Below are 20,585 nucleotides of genomic sequence, written 5' to 3'. Positions count from 1 at the left end.
CTGTTTTGAGACTCGAGGAGTGTGTACTCATGAGGACCAACTCTTTGAGACACTTGGAGCATGTACTCATGAAGATTAACAGTTTGAGACTCTTGAAGTGTGTACTCATGAGGATCAACTGTTTGAGACTCTTGGAGCCGGTACTCATGAGGACCAACTGTTTGAGACACTTGAGCCGGAACTCATGAGGACCAACTGTTTTGAGACTCTAGAAGCGTGTACTCATGAGGACCAACTGTTTGAGACACTTGGAGCATGTACTCATGAAGATTAACAGTTTGAGACTATTGAAGTGTGTACTCATGAGGATCCACTGTTTGAGACTCTAGGAGTGTGTACTCATGAGGATCAACTGTTTGAGAATGTAGGAGCATGTACTCTTGAGGATCAACGGAGGGTTTACATAAAGGAGGCTTTACCATGGGAGTTGTTGTATGCAGATGATCTGGTGTTGATTGCGGAGAGTATGGATTGACTGAGGGAGATGATGAACAAGTGGAAGGAATGTATGGAGGGGCAAAAGGTCTAAAGGTGAATATCGGAAAGATGAAGGTGATGGCAAGTGGTAAAGCATGTGGTGAGGTGGAAAGAACTGGGAAGTGGCCGTATGCTGTGTGCAGGAAGGGTGTCGGAATGAACTCCATTCAATGTACAATGTGCGCTGAGTGGGTTCATCAAAAATGTAGTGGTCTGAGAGGGACATTAACCAGTGTGGCAGCTACATTCAAGTGTAAAGTGTGCACAGAGGGAGCTGCAGATGGAGGAAATGTTGAGTTGGATCTTGGAGACGGCGTGAAGCTGGAAGGTGTGAAAACATTTTGCTACCTAGGAGACATGCTGAATGGAGAAGGTGGATCAGACTCGGCAACGGTTGCTTGAGCGAGATGTGCATGGAAGAAGTTTCGGGAACTGAGTGGCGTGCTGACGAGGAGGGGAGTGCCGTTGAAGCTGAAGAGAAAGGTGTATGCCGTATGTGTGAGAAGTGTTATGATTTATGGGAGCGAGACATGGGTAATGAACGTAGAGCAGCAACGAAGGCTGGAAAGGGTGGAAATGCGAATGGTTCGGTGGATGTGCGGAGTATCGTTGAGAGAGAGGAAGACAAATTATGAATTGCGAAAGATGATGGGAATAGAGCCTGTGATGGATGGTGTGAAGACAAACAGGTTGAGATGGTTTGGTCATGTGTTGAGGAAGGATGAAAGTGACTGGTTGAGAAGAGTGATGAAAATGAATGTAGAAGGAAGTAGAGGACGGGGAAGACCGAGAAAGACTTGGCTAAAGGTGGTAGAAGAAGAACTGCGGGCACGGGGGTTAACAAGAGGAGATGCAGAAAATAGGGCAAAATGGAGAAGATTGTCATGGGGCCCGCAAGGCTAACCCCCGCTCTAGCAGGGAAAATGGCCTTAAAATGCCTGTTGTTGTACTCAAGGATCAACTGTTTGTGACTCTCGGAGCGTGTACTCATGAGGATCAACTGTTTGAGAATCGAAGGGCGTGTACTCAAGATGATCAACTGTTTGAGACCCGAGGAGTTTGTACACAGATTACACAAACAAGGACAACAGGAAACTACAAACAAACACATCAAATCAACATTATTGGAATGTCCTGCGATGAGGGTTGAAGCACAAGGCCTGAAACTCACATCGCAGATAGGTCAGTGACACCTGTGTTTTCTACCATCTCTCCTCTAATCTAATTCCCACTCCTCTCTCTTTCTCTCAATGCACCAACACTACCCAAGCTCCTCCATGCACGTGTTCTTGCAGTAAACCCTTCCTCGTTAAACTCCTGAAATCCAGGCCAACTTCTCCTTTGTTACTCTTTTCTCCCATTCGTGGAACGACCTTCATGAGATGTTTCAATCCCACTCTGCCATCCAGCACTTCAAGCAGGCGATGCACCACCATCTCGTAACTTGGTGTTGGCTTAACGGTTAAGGTGGCTGGCTTGAAATCTTCAGGTCCTGAGTTTGAACCCCTGTCGTTCCGTTGAAATAACACCTGGGTGGGTTGACTCAGCCTGTCATCATTCCAAGGTCAGCAAAATGAGTACCAGCAAACTGGTAACATCAGCAGCAGAGCCGCTCTCCCAGCAATGAGCCACAAGCTGCATATGGAATACCACCAACCACCATCTCATCCCCCATCCTTATCCATGATCTTTTCTCCCAACCGTCTTACTTGCAGGTTCCGTGTTTCCTCTCCTCTCTGCCTGTTCATAGATTCCTTTTCTCATTTTGGCATAACTGTCGCTCCACTGTCTGCATGTTACCTTTTGATCCACAGTCGCCTCGCTCTTCCACGAGCCTCGACCCTGCAAAGAAAAATAAATAAATAAACATATGTCACCCACAGGGTGAACCGTATCTTGCCAAGTGACCTTGACCTTTGACCTTGACCTTAATAATTTCGTATGGTGAATAGTATGTCTTCATGACCAACGCACATGAAATATTGAAAGATTTTGATGAGAACTGAGGAAATAATTTTTTCATGAAAATTCCGTTTTTTCGTCATGACGTCATCAAATGACGTCATAGCGTCAAACTGTTTACAGATCTGGGAAGCACTCATCAAGGGCATTCATATGAGGTATTACTCGATATGGTACCTACGATTTCAAAATTTGACCTTGGGGTCAATAATTTTCGACCTCCAGCGCTAACCATGAAGGTCAAGGCCGATCGCCACCAAAAACTAATCAGCTGAGCGCCGGACCATATACTAGATTCCCATGAAGTTTGGAGACGATCCGATCAAAGTTACTCAAAAAATAAGGGTTTCGTTGACCTCCATGATTGACCGCAAAGTGACCTTGACCTTTGACCTTGACCTTCAAAATTTTGTGTGCTGAAGCGTATCTCTATAGGACTCTGATATGCGAAGTTACAGGAGTTTCCAATAATAACTGTGGTCTACAGAGTGATCTAAACGTGAAAAAAAATGATTAACCACAAACAAACAAACAAAAAAACAAACAAACAAACATACAAGCTGACTAATACATCTTGCAAAAACTTCGTTTTGGCAAGATAATAAACAAAGAAGCAAATCACAAAACTACATGGCACGAGGAAAAGCGTTCAATTTACCCACTTCGACTCGTAAAAAAAAAGAAAAAGATTACATTCTCATACATCCAAAATGTTACAGTTTTGTTGCCAAATGCAGTTGCTCATTCTATCATTCAGAAATATTCATCTGTAGCACAGTTTGAAAATGAAAAGTTGCTTCCACAAAAAATTTCATATCGCCCCAAGTTATTTTGAACAATTATTTTGTTTTTAAAACCTACATTTAACAACATAATATCTGCCACATCTCGGCCCATTTTCCTGTCGCCAGACGATAGGGCTTCCTTATCGTACGATGGCATTTGTCCTGTGCGTGTTTATCATATTCTACAGCTTTTCGTCGTCGGCACCGTGTGTACATCGTCATGTCCTGTACAACAATCCGAATGCAGAACTACTGGTAGCGCTCACCAGCTCCTCTTGTTACATCAGCCGACCGTCCTTGATGTCCTCACAACAGATGCAATTTCAGTTTGTGTTTTTTGGTAACCAACGACCAACCGCACACAATGAGCCTCACCCAATGCTTTCAGACAAATTCCCGTAAGTTGGCCGAACACCATCTGCTCTGTGTTAAACCTCAATTAATCATCATGACTGTAATGTTACAAACCCCTTTTTACGGGATCTCGAAATAGCTTTGTACACATTTTCTATCAAAATAAACTTTGAAATCACTGGTTTATAAATTGGCAATTTGCCCATGCTCTCAAATTTATTTTTATATTTAAATAGAGCTTGGGTGGTTGGTTGTTGTTGGCTGAGGACAGATGGGAATGGAGAAGTATTGTGGTTAAGGCAGGACAGGATCTCGGTGCCATCGGACCTCACCCCTTATAAAGGGGAAAGAAGAAGAACAACAACAAAAAATTAAAGAGAGGTAGTTATTACCCTCGCCAGACGAGTGGGTATTGCATGTGGGTCCGTTTGTCCGCACAGAACGCGAGTATGCTTTTCTCTTCCACCGTTGATCCAATCGACAAAATTTTCATCATAGGAGCACCTCCTCCTGTATAATTTTTTGTAAAATAATGACGTCATAGGTCACATGGTATGAGCGCCACCTTGGAAAAAGCGAAAAAATTTACACCTCTATTTCTCCGAAATCAGCCTGGTGTAGGCTTAGCGGTTAGGGTGCCGGCTTGGGATCCTAGGATCCTGAGTTCGAATCCCGGTCGATCGTTGAATTAACGCCAGGGGCGTTGACTCAGCCTTCCGAAGTTGGCAAATCGAGTACCAGCTTGCTGGGACGAATGTGCCGGTGTGTGCCCCAGCTTGGAATAGGTGCACCGTATCCCTGCGTGTCGTAAGAGGCGACTAAAGGGTTGACGTCAGGAGGGGCATCCGGCCATAAGAAAACATTGCCTCAAAAAGGGAACCATGATGATTGTCATAGGGCCCGCAAAGCTAACCCCCGCTCTCGCAGGGAAAATGGCCTTAAAAAGGGAATTTTTATATCTCCAAAACCGCTCCATGGAAATTTTTTGAAACATGGCTCATTGTCAAGTACTCCCCATGGTAACAACATTATATTCATGATGTCATAAATAGACAAGCAGAACGCTTGATCCGATCAGTTTGAAATTTCTTGAGCATGATCTACACAAAATTTGTATGAGAGAAATAAATGGACGACACCATCTGTCACGTGGTTCAGCAGCCATATTGGATTGAAAATGAAAACCTTCAAAAATCTTCCTTTGCAAAACGGCTTAATAGATCGATGCAAAACTCCACATACATTATCTACTAGCCTAGGGGAATAAAGTTTGAAAAAGATTCGGTCATAAGTCACACGGTCTGAGAGCCATACTGGATTTTATGCAAAAACTGAATAAATGAAATGATTGTTCTTCTCGGAAAGCACTGAACGGATCGATACGAAATTTTGACCATATGTTCAACTACCCATGGGAATATAATTTTGGGAAAAAACAACAACATTGGTCACATGGTTTGGCAGCCATATTGGATTTATGGAAAATATTCAAAAAATTGTTTCTCTGAAAGCGCTTACCCGATCGAAGTGAAATTTTACAAATATCATCTCGCACCATTGCAGCATACAGTGTGAAAATGGTGACGTCATAATGCACGTGGTTTGGCAGCCATCTTGGATAGAAAAACAAACCTTATCTGATCAACACGAAACTTCACAAACATGATCCTCTACCCAATCACAGGCAGAGTGTACATTTTGATGTCATAGGTCACGTGGTTGGAAGGCTTTTCTGGTTGGAAGATTGGAATGAAAATTGTACGTTTGCTTGACATTCAGCGTGAACAAGCGTGAACAAGCAATGCTGGGAAGGCAATGGCAAACCACCCAGTATAAACCAGGCCAATAAACTGCTTGGTGGCATTCAACGCTCCATAAATTATATGGTACATAAAAATCAATTAAGAATATGAGTATGTCAATAAAGTACATGCCATTAGGAACGTGTTTTATCTGAAGGGTATGTATTATTAGAATGTGCGGACATGCGGAAGTTTATAGAATATAGAGTATGTACAATTGGTATGTGAGTACGTCTATAAAATAAATATGATTTGAATGTGAATCGATACAATAAAACCGAAAAGGTCTGTGTGTGCTGTATCAACATAAATGCACGTCATCGATACACCACACAAACACAGCGACGAACAAACACCACACAAAATATACCACACAAACATGTCCTGGCGAGGGTCTGCAATCTCCGATTGCTCTTTCTTGTTATGAAATATTTGTATAGCCTCGATCTTGTATACAAAAAAAAAAAAAAAAAGATCTCGTGGAACAACAAGGACACAGAACAGATCAGGACGCAACAGAACAATAAGGAACACCAGAAGGAAACAGCAACTGCAGGGTTGAGGGACAAAACAGAAAGATGGACAAACAAAAGGGATGTGGGTGAGAATGAGGGGTAGGGCAGGATGCACGGGATAGACAGGATGGACACAGAAGCAAATTCTCAGGAAGGAAAAACTGAAAAATTAGGGGAGGCGTGGGGATGATGGGGATAGTAAAGATCATGGGTTTGGATAGGAGACGATCTGAGATGGTGGCAAACAGCTGTCTCGAATACCTGGAGGGAAGAATGAGATTGAAAAGGATGTGGAAGTTGGTTCCACAGGCGGGAAAAAGATATACCAATGAGTGGAGGTGAGCAGTGATCCTGGATATAAGTAGTTTCTCGAGAAGGGGTTGATCGTGGATGGTGTGTGCCCTGCAGAAACCTGGGAGAGACAAAGCACAGAAAGAGCAGAGGGTGCAAGAACAGAAAGGAGGCGGTAGAAGACAGAGAGACCACCAACCTGTCTGCAATGGCGAAGTGATAGGCCCATAGACTCAGATTCATCGCAGGAGATTCCATCGATCTCGTAGGCCTTGGTTTCACCGGCGTCTAGCTAAGTAAGATGTGAGGGAGGCAATCCGGGTACACAAATCAAGTTTAGGCCTAGCTATCCTAGGTGTGGGGGAAAATCACGTGAGATCGCTTTTTCCACGTCACAAAAGTGTTTTGGTAAAGAAGCTTTTTAATTTATCCATTTTTGGTAGTACTTGCTTAATACAAGTTGTCGTCGAGCGTCCATGCCAATGTGCCCTCTGGGGATTACAGTCAACCACAAGATGGGGACTGATTAGCGATGCCGCTTGTAGAGCTAACCAGATTCACAGAGCAGACAAAATCCTCCCTGAACATTAATTTGCAATTGGTCACCGACTTTGACACCAATACAATTTTTATTACAGACCTTAGGCATCAAAGAGCTACATAGATCAAACAAATAGCTTCAAATGGAGAGTCTCGCCGCCATTCGAGCATTTAAGTTGCATAAGACGTGGCGGAAGAGGTGTTTTTCATGTGAGAACACCAGGGGCGACCATCCCCAACCACCCCTGCCCACAGTTTGCGGACAGTGGAATGTCCCTCAGATATGAGGATTACCTGCGTAAACAGTCGGGGATAATCTGTCGGTGATTGTTGAGGGTGAAGTTGGTTCAACTAACCAATGATGCAATCTCCTGGCGAGTCAGAGGCACCATAAACTCCCACCCACCTCCCCCGCTGTCTTGTGGGTTATCTATGTTGGAATAAGACTAGGAGAAGGAAAACTCTGATCAATGGGCTGGAGAAGCTAATTAGGCTTGGTTGCCAATGCTCCTCGTAGCTGATGACTACCAATCTAATCAATCCTCGGTAGCAGTGACGATGCAACACAGTGATAGCCAGTTGAAAGCCATGTCACTCAGATAAGTGGATGCATAAAGAAGAAGAAGAAGAAAAAAAAAAAGAAGAGGAAGAAGAGGAAGAAGATTATGTGGCAATAAATGTGAATTGATGCTCCCAACTTGCCGGCTCGATGACAGAAGATTCAATTTGCATTCTTGCCGCCTTCATCCCTACCCCGTTTAGAATCCTGTGCATGCATGGGCAACCAAATACTTGAAGGTGACACCAAAGACTTCAAAAATTACAAAATCAACTGACTACATTTGACAAAATTCATATCGACTTCAAACCTAATTATTACATACCAGCTGGGGTATCTGGTGTTGGCCTTTGCCATTCTAATCCTGTTGAGATTTTAATGAAATCAATATTTTTTATGTGGGGGCCTAAAACACTTCCTTACACCCACTAAGGAATGGGGTCGGTGATCATTTAATATTACCTTTCACGTAGCTACAAAGGCCCCATTCATTCAAATAACGTCATTCTTTGGTAGGTGTAAGGAAGTGTTTTGGGCACCCACAAAAAAAAAAATTCTTCAAAATGCCAACAGAACTAGAACAGTACCGGAAACTCCTGCTAGTACGAGGTATCTGAATACAGTATAAAAAAGCCCTGTGTATTTATTTCTCTGTCACGCAGAAAGTGACCTCGCATTCACGGAAATGATGTCCCATTCATCACTGAAAGGGAGCACACGCAATATCAGTGTTAGCACCATTTGCCATTTTGTTTCCACTCAAGAAAAGTGCATTTATTCCGTTCAAAACTTTTACGACACTTACCTGAATTTCAGTCGATTGCATGACCATTCCAGTTGTTTTCACAACAATAATGCTGGAGGTGAGACTTTGTAATTTTTATTTGCAGGAAAATATATATAGGTGAGTAATTACACTCAGTCATTTGAAATTCCGTTATCCGTTATTCCATTATCCGTTATTATCCGTTATCCGTTATCCGTTCCCTGCTTGTCGTTAAAGGCGGCAAAAAGGGTTGGCGTCAGGAAGGGCATCCGGCCGTAAAACATTGCTTCAAAAAGGGGACCGAAAAACAACAACAACCACAGTTCCCGAAAAAGGCCAACCCCCGCTTGCGGGGAAAAATGGCCTCTAAAGGTGGTTTTTTTTTATCCGTTATCCGTTATCCGTTATTCCGTTATCCGTTATTCCGTTCCGTTATCCGTTATTCCGTTATTTGAAATTCCGTTGAATTAACGCCAGGGGGGTTGACTCAGCCTGTCATCCTTCCGAGGTCGGCAAATTGAGTACCAGTTCACTGGTAATTCCCTGCTTGTCGTTAAAAGGCGGCAAAAAGGGTTGGCGTCAGGAAGGGCATCCGGCCGTAAAACATTGCTTCAAAAAGGGGACCGAAAAACAACAACAACCACAGTTCCCGAAAAAGGCCAACCCCCGCTTGCGGGGGAAAATGGCCTCTAAAGGTGGTTTTTTTTTTTTTTTGAAATTCCGTTATCACTGATCATAAATACAGTCGTCACACCCTTGACTTTTTCACATTTTGTGTTGCAGCCGGATTTCAAAATGGTTAAAATTGAGATTTTGGTTTTGTCACTGATCTACACACAATACCCCATCATGTCAAAGTGGAAAAAATATTACGAATTTTTTACAAATTAAGGAAAAATGAAAAGCTGAAATGTCCCAAGTCAATAAGTATTCAACCCCTTTGCTATATCACTCCAAATTGAGCTCAGGTGGATCCAATTTCCTTTGATAAATCCTTGAGATGTCTCTACAACTTCATTGGAGTCCACCTGTGGCCAATTCAAATGAATGGACATAGTTTAGAAAGAAACTCACCTGTCCACATAAGGTCCACAGTTGTCAGTTCATGTCAGAGCAGAAACTCTACCATGAAGCCCAAGTAATTGTCTGTAGAACTCCGATATAGAATTGTGAGGAGGCATAGATCTGGGGAAGGGTACAAAACAATTTCTAGAGTGTTGAAAGTTCTCAAGAGCAGAGTAAGCTCTGTCATTAGGAATGGGAATAATATGGAACGACCCAGACTCTTCCTAGAACTGGCCGTCCGACCAAACTGGCAACTGGGCAAGAAGGACCTTGGTCAGGGAGGTGACCAAGAACCCAATGACCACTCTGACAGAACTACAAAGATCCTTGTCTGAGATGAGTTGGGATGCCAGAAGAACAACAGTCTTTACAAATCTAGTTTTTATGGAAGAGTGGTCAGATGGAAGCCACTCCTGAGAAAAAGGCACATTAAAGAGTCTGACAGCATGAGGTAAAATATTCTGTGGACTGACAAGACGAAAATTTAACTCTTTGGCCTGAATACAATGCGCTACGTCCGTCGGAAACCCGAGTACACCTCATCTCCCATCTAACACCATGCCTACCGTGAAGCAAGGTGGTGGCAGCATCATGCTATGGGATGCTTTTCATTGGCAGGGACTGGAAGACTGGGGAACAATATAGCGACAATATAGGGAACAATGAATGGAGCCAAATACAGGCAAATCCTTGAGGAGAACCTGCTTCAGAGTGCAAAAGACCTTAGACTGCGGCAAAGGGACAATACCCCCAAACATACAGCCAAAGCAACACTTAAATGGCTTCAGAACAAGAATGTATAAGTCCTTGAGTGGTGCAGCCAAAGCCCAGACTTGAATTCCATTGAGAATATGTGGAAAGACTTGAAGATTGCTGTTCACCGACGCTCCCCATCCAACTCGACAGAACTTGACCAAATCTGCAAGGAAGAATGGGAGAAACTCCCCAAATCCAGATTTATAAAGCTGATACAGACATACCCAAGGAGATTTAAAGCTACAATCGCTGGCAAAGGCACTTCTACAAAGTATTTACTCAGGGGGTTGAATACTTATGTAAATTAGATATTTCTTTATTTAATATTTTATTTAATTTGTAAAAATGTCTTTAAAAAATTCCACTTTGACCTTATACTTATTAACTAACTATCATGGATTTCACCCTTTGAAATAAAGAAGATGAAGGAAGATGTTGATTCTCATTTACTTATAGGGTATTTTGTATAGATCATTGACAACAAAATCTCAATTTAATCCATTTTAAATTCAGGCTGTAACACAACAAAATGTGAAAAAGTCAAGGGGTGTGAATACTTTCTGAAGGCACTGTATATTTCTAAAATAATCATAGTTTTCTTCATGAAACAAAGGTAAATCCACATTCCTGTGAGTTGTATTATTTTACAACTGTGCTGCGATGGTGGTGATGGGCATAATGGCCAACTCCCGCATTACAGTTCCTGGTAAGGGAACTTGTATAACGATAAAATGGAGAAGGGCCATCATGAAGTGACGAACGGACATGACCAAATGAACATCAAGGGACGTTCAATGACTCGTTTTCTCTATGTGAACGCAATGAAGATGAAGAGATATCACGTCTCATGTGATATCGGCGACCCATATGTGCAGTTCTTTCAATCGTCGAAATTGTCGTCGAAAATTCATCGAAATTGTGTGTGTAGTTTCAGAGGAAAAAGTAAATTTCTATTTTGGGGGGTCAAACCTGGATCCACTTTGACCCCGGTAAACCCCCTTAGATCCCGATTTTTTTTAATGCCGTAAACAAACTTTAGTCACAACATAACAAATATCATTTGTGCAAAATTTGGTCACAATCCCTTCAGTGGTTTCGGAGAAGAACTTTCAAGTGTTTACGGACGGACGGACGGACGGACTGACGACGCGCCATCGCATAAGCTCCCCTGAACTTCGTTCCAGGTGAACTAAAAATGATCTAACTCCTCTACGCAGGTGCAATCGGAACGACTTTGGAGCTGTTTCTGAAAAATAAAATGAAATGAAGTTGCTTCTCAATCATAAACTGACGTTTGTAGACAGTCAGATAGACAGACAGACAAATGGAAGCAATTGCTTAACCCCACAGTTCGCTTTGCATGTGTGGAGTACTTAACCACTCATGCTAGCACCTGGCCAGCACCCATGCAAAAAATATTTCTTCAAGATATCACACAAGTTTAAAGGCTGGGTTACTCAAACGAGACCCTTCCCTGACCTCCTCCCCCAGTGCAGTTGGTGGTGCCACCGCTGATGTCGGAGGCACAAACTGTCATTGGTTGTCGGATGTTAATGTCATAAGTATGTCTGGGCCTGATAAATTAAATCTAACCAAACTACCAACAGTCAGCATCCGTCCTCTATTACCTCTGAAAATATTTTGCCGACATCATCATGGCTACCAGCACAGATTTTACTGGGAAAGTGTGCACTTGTTGGTTAAAGATGTGTCATGGTTACTTTTGAAAAAAATCAGGATGCGAAACCAGTTTTTCTTAAATTACTTTTGATAATTAATTGTCCACTTTCATCATTCTCCACTTCTAATCATTCCCCACTTCTAATCATTCTCCACTTGGTACAGGTATGTATAACTAGCAGAGTTACCCGGCGTTGCGAGGAAAAGTCAGTCACGCAATTTCGTTTACTGGGCTTTTTATAGTCAAAGGAAGCCACGCCCCTTGGGCACGCCCCAAGTCGAAATCTGATGCGCTCATGTTTTTTGTCGTGAAAAGTTACCCCCCATGAACCCCCCTCTGCCCTCTCGAAGTCACTTCCTTAGGCCATGAGGTACAACCGAACAAACAGACGTTCGCAAATAGGGATATAGATGATGTAAAGATTAAATGATTAGATTTCGGGGTCAATAGGTCAAAGGCCAAGGGTCAAAGTATGTAATAGGTCGACAACTTGAGAACGGCTAAAGGGATATAATTCAAACTTGATACAGATTTGTATAATGATGTAAAGATTAACTGATTATATTTTGGGGTCCCAAGGTCAAAGGTCAGAGGTCATGTCAGGTAAATATGTGATAACTTGTGAACGAAGGGATTAAAATTAAAATTTGGTACAGGTATGTATAATGATGTAAACATGAACTGATGAAATTTTGGGGTCTAGAGGTCAAAGGTCAGGTAAAAAAGTGATAACTTGAGAACAGCTGAATGGATTATCAAACTTGGTACAATTATTATAATGATATAATAACGTGCGCGGAGGCATTTCGGTCGACGTCGTGACAAGGGTGTTGTTCGAGTTTTGAGAATTAATTGTCCGCTTTAATCATTCTCCACTTATATTATATGACTTGTGTTTAACTTCAAACATTTTGTTTACTTGAACAACAAAAGAAAGTTACTTCCTTCAAAGTTGGCACCCCTTAAGGGAAAACAGTTGAACCAGTATTCCTGGAATTACTGGAAACGCCTTCAATCAGAATACAGCAAAGCTGGTTTCTAACAAAACCTTGACCGCTTGCGAAACAATCATATAGATGGCCCTCTCACCATTTTTGGTGAAACACTGACATGGCTGTGTGTTAAGAACCTTTTTTTTTTTTTTAAATACAAGATCGAGGATCGTGTAAGAGCTAAGGTCACATTAATCACAAAAAAACAAAGGGACACGTAAAAAACATGCAATAAAGGCAGTGGGAGACAAGATGGGGAGAGAGAGGGAAGCACACAAGTACAACAGTAGAGAACAGGGACATCGGGAGATCTGTGGGAGGGAGAGGGCTTGGGGGGAGGAGGCATGGGAAAAGGGTGGGGGGGTGGAAGAGGTATAAAACACATATACACTGCGAGGACTTCAAGGAAAGAAGTCGGTAATTCAAAAAAGTGGATCTGGGGTGAATTAACGGGGGTAGAAAGATCAACGTTTTGGATGGGGGAAGATAAGAGATGGTGGTGAACAGCTGTTTTAAATACCTGGAGGGAGGAGTGGGATTGAAGAGAATGAGGGAGTTTGTTCCATAGGTGGGAGAAAAGAGGAATGAAGGAGTGAAGGTGAGCAGAGAGTGGAGTCATCAGCAAAGAGATAGAGAGGATTTTCCAGAGAATCGGAGAGATCATTGATGAAGACCAGAAAAAGCACAGGGCCCATAACACTACCTTGGGGAACTCCAGCCTGAACAGGAAGGGGAGATGAGAGAAATCCATTCAGGGCCACACGTTGACTACAACCAGATAGGAAGTCCGCAAGCCATGTGTGGAGATTTCCATGGATACCATAGGAGGAGAGTTTGGTGAGCAGAGCGGGGTGCCAGACCGTATCGAAGGCACGTGATATGTCAAGGGAGACAGCTCTGATTTCCTGTTTGGCATTGAGGACCTCCATCCATTGTTGAGACAGCAGAAGCAGCATGTCCAGAGTAGAGTGACCTGGTCTGAAACCAAATTGGTGATCAGAGATCAAGCCATTGGAGAAGAGGAAGGATTTGATATCCAAAGCAATGATGGATTCCATGACTTTGCTGATAACTGGGAGCAGGCTAATTGGTCTGTAGTTGCAAGGATCTGTTTTTGCACCTTTTTGTGTAAAACGGTAATGTTGGCTGATTTCCAAGGTTATGGCAGATGTCCTTGAGCAAAAGAGAGGGTGAAGAGAACAGAGAGAGAGAGAGTGTGAAAGAGTGGTAGAGCAGGATTTTAGGACCCGTGGGCTGATGCCGTCTGCTCCAGTTGCAGAATCAGAGTCGAGGTTTGACAGAAACTTCTCCACCTTGTCAGGAGAGAAGGACACAGAGTCCAGGAGCAGCTGGGTTTGACTGGGTAAGGTGGGTACAGAGAGGATGGGTTTGGGACACAAGATTTTGAGGTAAACACAGAGTTGAGGCATTCAGATCTTTCACGTGTGGAGTCAGCTGTGTAGCCATTTCAGGTGAGCGATGGGATGGAGGGGGGAACAAACACCAGAAACAGATTTGACCAGACACCACCAGGATTTGGAAGAGGGAGACAGGTTTGAGAGTTCAGTCTTGAGAGTACAGAGATAGTGTTTCCTGGTTCTCCTGAAGGTAGACACACACAAAGCATTGATGTGCCAAGACTCTTGATCGTTAACCTCAAACACTGTCGGACATCACAATGGAATCTCCTCATTAACATCCTTCGAAAGTCCAACTGTTTTCCTGAGGGAACTCCTAGTTTGACCCTGGACTCAAACGATGAATGGCTGCTCCATCTTATCATGGGAATCCATTGGGACTACTGAGCTTTGCAGAATTTCCCACTGCTCATGTCTGGGCAAGCTTAAAACTAACAGGTACGGTACCTTCTCTCGAGACAAGAGAAATCACTTTCAGCTGCACATCATCACATCTTCAGCAGAGATAAAGCAGGATTATTACACACCAGCAAAGATGAATGGTCTTGTTTTTCTACCATTTTATCAAAACTCATCTCAGAGACTATTCAACTTTACACAAGTATCTCCTGCATTAGTTCACCACACAAAAATTATGTTGAAGTCGTATTACGTCGTCCAACTTGGTTCAAATACCTCCGATACTGATTCGTAGATAGACGTCAAACTGGGCGTCCGGTCTGCCAGCATAAGTTGATGGACGTTAACGATTCCACGATGTTCTTCACAAAGAGTAGGCGAGTTATCGCTGGCACCTTGAACAAATTCCAAATTCCTGTTTTAACTACCGATGGGAAAGCAATGGCAAACCACCCAGTATGTAACAGAATACACCTGAATCAGAAACCTCCCATACGGGTCTACACTCGGCATCGTAGAATCACCTGACAAGAACCCCAAGCTGTGTCTTCATGGAAGTTTGTACATGCCAAATAAAGCGAGCCAACTTTTCCCAAACATGTGAAGGCAAAACCATCTGCATATTACGAGGATGCTCAAAATGCCAAATACCTGAGGGAATGATAAACGTAGGGAGAGGAATTAAGTGTTTGTCAGAAATAAATCTCTCCCAACACTCCCCCCCGACCCACCAATCCCTATTAGCTCCATATACATACTGTGCATGCAAAGCTGGGTGGGAAGGGAAGAAGAATCAAGAAAAGTGAAGAAAAGGGTCAGGGTAAGAGAGTTGTAGGAATATATGGAGAGGAGATGGAAGGGAAGAGGAATGCATGAAACATGGAGATGGTCGTGGTGAAACATCCCCTCGTCCTCCACATCCCAAAACACCTTACAAAGGCACAGCACTGCAAGTTGGCACAATCTATCAAATGCTTAAAACAAGAGGTAACATTTCAACTTGCTGGAACACAATGTTCAAGTGTTTGTTTGTCTTTGGAGTGACGAAGACTCATGGAGGACCTCGTACATTTACCATGTGCAGGGCATTGACAGAAGGAAACATGGCTGCATTTTATCTGAAAATTTTTTTTTTTTTTTTTTTTTTACAAATGAACTTTCACATCAGCATCATGAGCTTTGTGCTCAGAAAGCACAGGTTAGGGTGCCGTCAAGCAGGTTGTGTTTATTTGTCCATTGTTTTTAACTACATCAGTTAAAAAGCCTGGTGTTGGCTTAGCGGTTAGGGTGCCGGCTTGGGATCCTATGATCCTGGGTTCGAATCCCGGTCGATCGCTGAATTAACACCAGGGGGGTTGACTCAGCCTGTCATCCTTCCGAGGTCGGCAAATTGAGTACCAGCTTGCTGGGATGAATGATCACGGTGTGTACCCCGATTTAGAATAGGTACACCGTATCCCTGCGCATCGTAAGAGCGTGACAAAGGGTTGGCGTCAGGAAGGGCATCCGGCCATAAAACGTTGCCTCAAACAGGGAACCATGATCGTCATGGGGCCCGCAAGGCTAACCCCCGCTCTAGCGGGGAAAATGGCCTTAAAACGATCATTCATTCATTCAGTAGTTAAAACAGGTTGCAGATATTCACAATATCGTGCAACACATATTCCTCCCCCGCACTCCCTCCTTCCCCCCAATCCACTTTGACCCCGTGTAAAACCTTGAAGACACCAGACAAGTCTACCTGCTTTAGTCTCTGGTCAAGTATAATTTTGCCAATTATTGTCTGGATTTATCAAAAACCCCACAGGCAGGGCAAGCCAAAAACCGCAATTTCGCATCTAAATTTGAACTTTGATCCCTGTATAATCCTCAAAACTACTGCAATCGGTAGCTTTTCTCCAAATCTCAATAGATCTTTTGTAGAACGTAAATTGTACCACAATTCAAATCTATAGACATGGGAATAGCAAGGCAAAATGCGTGATTTTTAGCGTTTCACCTTTGACCCCATAAAATCAAAATGGGGGACCTAGAGCCATGGTTTATCTCTTCATAAAAGTGCAAGTACACTTGTTAGATGTCATGAGCTTCGCTAATCTGACATTGTTGTCATAAAGCAATTTGACAACACGTCACACAATCATATATCGTACTGAAAAATAAAACCACAAACATAAGGGAATACAACACCAGCCTCGTGCATAGATTCCAGTAGGCCATCAAGGAGAAACAGCGAGGGATGTTGACCAATGTATCTGTGCACAATGGCCGGTGTTGTGTTGTGCAGACCACCATTTTAGAGCACCGTGAAATGGGGTGAATAGGGACAGCAAGGTGAATATGGACACAAACTGAAAAAAAGTTCGGAAACTTTTTTCGCTGAAAATTGATAACCATACTGATTTGTTGATATTTGGGTTGAAAGTGTTCTCTTGTTTTTTTTTAAAGCAACTTATAGTCCCTATTAACCCCATATATGGGTTAAATAGGAATAAATAGGATTTTTATGGCTGTCCCTATTCACCCCGTTTTATGGGTGAATAGGGACAGTCACTAATACAAAAAAATAATAATCAAGAAACAATCCTGAGTTTCCAACTTATTGCTAAATTGATAGCTCAGATGGATAGACATAATATGCACCCATAATATAAAACACGATGCCAATGAAAAAACATATGGGATAAAAAGTTTCTCCAAACTGTCCCTATTTCTTGATTATTATTTTTTTGTATTAGTGACTGTCCCTATTCACCCGTAAAACGGGGTGAATAGGGACAGCCATAAAAATCCTATTTATTCCTATTTAACCCATATATGGGGTTCATAGGGACTACAAGTTGCTTTAAAAAAAAACAAGAGAACACTTTCAACCCAAATATCAACAAATCAGTATGGTTATCAATTTTCAGCGAAAAAAGTTTCTGAACTTTTTTTCAGTTTGTGTCCCTATTCACCTTGCTGTCCCTATTCACCCCATTTTACGGCAGTGGATCAGTCCTCATATAAAATATATATACAGCCCGGACGGACCTAGTCCTAGCCTTTAATGACTGGTGTATTTCCATATTCCAAATCCTACCTGTGTGGCCGCCAGTTCGCAGACGACGACGAGGAAATGACTGAAGCAACTGAGACGCATCTTGAGGTACGAGCTGCTGGAGACGGGTGGGTGGTTGGGGGTGGGGGGGGGGGCAATTGCCCCCGGGTGCCAGGCCAAGGGCAGTGCCGTCCGGAGGCATTTTTTTTTTTTGCAACTAAAATTGAGAAAATATAATCTCAATTGGTGAGATAGTAGGACCCAAATCTAATGGTCAGGAAGCGTAAAAGTTTGATCCATCTCATTGTCTAATTCAATTTATAATGTCTATCAACTTTTATAAAGCGAGGGAGGTTGCCAGGTTGGCACCTGTTCTCTGTAGCAAGGTAGGGGCACCAGAAAAGAACAATGCAACCTCCCACCCACCAACCAACCAAACCCCCCAGGGAGCTTCAAACCCTCACGCCACCACTCCTTGAAGAGTAATATGAAAGCTTCTAATTTACCAGCACAAACAGTGTGAAGGACAAATGGAGCAAGTACAATGAAGTCAAGGGACACAATGTTGAAAAATAAATTAAATAAGAAGGACGGCGTGTCTGAGTACTGTCAGCATTCCATTCCTTAACGTTTTTTGAATAGTGCTCACAATTCGCAAATTTTATGCAAAATGATTGGTGAACATTTTAGATGCAATCAAGGCTCAACATAGATGAACAAGGTAGTGAATTACGCCTAGGTCCCCCGTCGGTGAAGTGATGTGAGTTGACAAAGTGGAAGACGCAAGGCTGCCATCTTGGATTTTGATGTGGCGACCCAATTATCAATAGCGTTCTTCCTTATGCGTAGATACACCCACACACCAGATTAGAAGTTGGTACTTCGCTTATTTTTCAAGATATTCCGCTCACAAGGTTCAGACATACCTGGCGGCGGCCATCTTGGATTTTGACGTGGCGACCCAATTGTCAATAGCGTTCTTCCCTATGCGTAGATACACCCACACACCAGATTAGAAGTTAGTAGTTCGTTTATTTTTCAAGATATTTCGCTCACAAGGTTCAGACATACATGGCGTCAGACATACATGGCGGCGGCCATCTTGGATTTTGACGTGGGTTGCACCCACACACCAAATTAGAATTCGGTCATTCGCTTACGCACGCACGCATGCACGCACACATGCACGGACGGACGCACACACACACGGACGGAGGGGAAAACCATCGTCCCCCTTTCGCTCCACGGTGCGACGGGGGACAAAAATGTTACAATGAACCCCTTTATAAAAACATTTCCTGATACTTAAGGGGAAAAAAAATAATGACTCCAAAGTGGTCGCCATCCTTTGTCATGTTTATAACACACAAACAAAGAAATGCAGACTGTCAAGTACTGCACTCCATAGTAATTGTAGGGCAAGGTTCAGTGTTTTTTTAAATAAATAAATAAATATATGACATAATGCCAATAAACAAAAAAAAAGAAAAAAAGAAATATGTCGTGCATAGCACGATACTTGCGAAATCCCTAAAATAAGTTGTTGGCCTATGATGACCTCAAAAATAAATGGTGCTTCAATTCAGTGACCTGGTATGCAAATCCTCTTAAAATTCCAAGTCAATCAGATGAAAATTGAGGATTTTAGATATTCCGCCTATGTTGACCTTTTGGCCTATGTTGACCTTTTGGCCTATGTTGACCTCAAAATACTTGGTGGTTGAATTTAGTGACCAGATATGCAAATCCTATTTAAAATTTCAAGTCAATCTGATGAAAATTGAGGATTTTAGAAACTTGGCCTGTGTTGCCTTTTTGGCCTATGTTGACCTCAAAAATAGTTGGTGGTTGAATTCAGTTAGTTAGCCAATATGAAAATCCGATTCAAATCTCAAGTCAATCGGATGAAAATTGAGGATTTTAGAAATTGGTAAAAAAAGTGGTTGACCTTTGGCCTATTTTGACCTTTTAACCTATGTTGATCTCCAAAATAGTTGGTGGTTGAATTCAGTTAGCCGATATGTAAATCCTGTTGAAATTTCAAGTCAATTCGATGAAAATTGAGGATTTTAGAAATTCGAAAAAAAGTGGTTGACCTTTTGACCTCAAAAATAAATCGGATTTTGTCGGACCACGAACCCTACCATTTTGTGAAGTTTCGTGAAGATCAGTTTAAAATTGTGACCTGTAGGCAAGTATAAGTGAGCGGACAGACAAGCAAACACACACAAACCGAAGCGATCAACATACTTGTCCAAATTGTTTTTGGCCAAGCAACAAACACACAAACAAACAAACACACACACAAACCGGAGTAATCAACATACTTGTCAAAAAAACAATTTTTGCCAAGGAATAACACACAAGACCAACCAATATACTTGAAAATCTTCAATTTTCGCAAGTAATAAACACACAATCAAACACCTAACTAAAACAGCTAAGGATGGTTGATTATTCTTAGGAAAAGAACACTGGATTTGAATCGTTAAATGGGTAATTTGTGCAAAGTTTAACTGGAAGCATTGGCCGAGATGTATAGAAGTGGGAGTGAAAATGTTAATCCCCTGACCATGAAGGAATGGTGAGCGAGAGCCCGCACGATTGATACATCCTTTCCATGTAGTTTCCAGATAGTACTACACATATTCCCGGCAGTAAGTCAATTTCCTGATGTCATATGGTATGGAAATTGTGTTTTTGGTTTTGAAAAACAAGACAAAAAACAGTAGGTCTCCTTTAGCCCCCCGCCTCCCCACATCCTCACCTCCCCCTCCAATATTTTTTCCTAAACACAAAAGTTAATGGTCAATAATCTGGTACACAAGATGTTGCAGTGCTCCAGGCATTTATAAGTCCCTTGGTAAACAATCACAAAACTTTGGTCAGTTCTTCCTCAGTCTACACGTCAAGCACTTACACCCCTCCTCCCCCACCTCGCACCCCCCCCCCCCCCCCCCTCCATCTCATTCCCAGTTTTGTTACATCCACCACCGAAGGTGGGCAGAGGTTATGTTTTCACCCTTGCCTACTTGTTTGTCTGCCTGTGTGCAGGATATTTCAAAAAGTTGTGGACGGATTCGGATGGAACTCGGTGGATGAGTTGGGTAGGTGACAAGAACAAGCCAATTAGATTTTCCAGATCCGGCCTATCGGTAGGGCACAAAAGGTAAACTCTTCAGC

At 42.6% G+C, this 20,585-nt stretch overlaps 1 protein-coding gene across 4 annotated transcripts in view; it reads right to left on the bottom strand.

Moving 5' to 3' along the window:
- Positions 1–20,585, bottom strand: part of ADCY9 (adenylate cyclase 9) — a 115,419-nt gene that overhangs the window by 72,274 nt on the left and 22,560 nt on the right. The window lies entirely within an intron of this gene.

The sequence above is a fragment of the Myxine glutinosa genome, chromosome 5 (assembly GCF_964187855.1).
Source record: "Myxine glutinosa chromosome 5, kmMyxGlut1.1, whole genome shotgun sequence".
NCBI classification, from domain to species: Eukaryota; Metazoa; Chordata; class Myxini; order Myxiniformes; family Myxinidae; genus Myxine; species Myxine glutinosa.
Note: the sequence above shows the minus strand (reverse complement) of the source record. Positions and strands in the feature narration are given on the sequence as shown.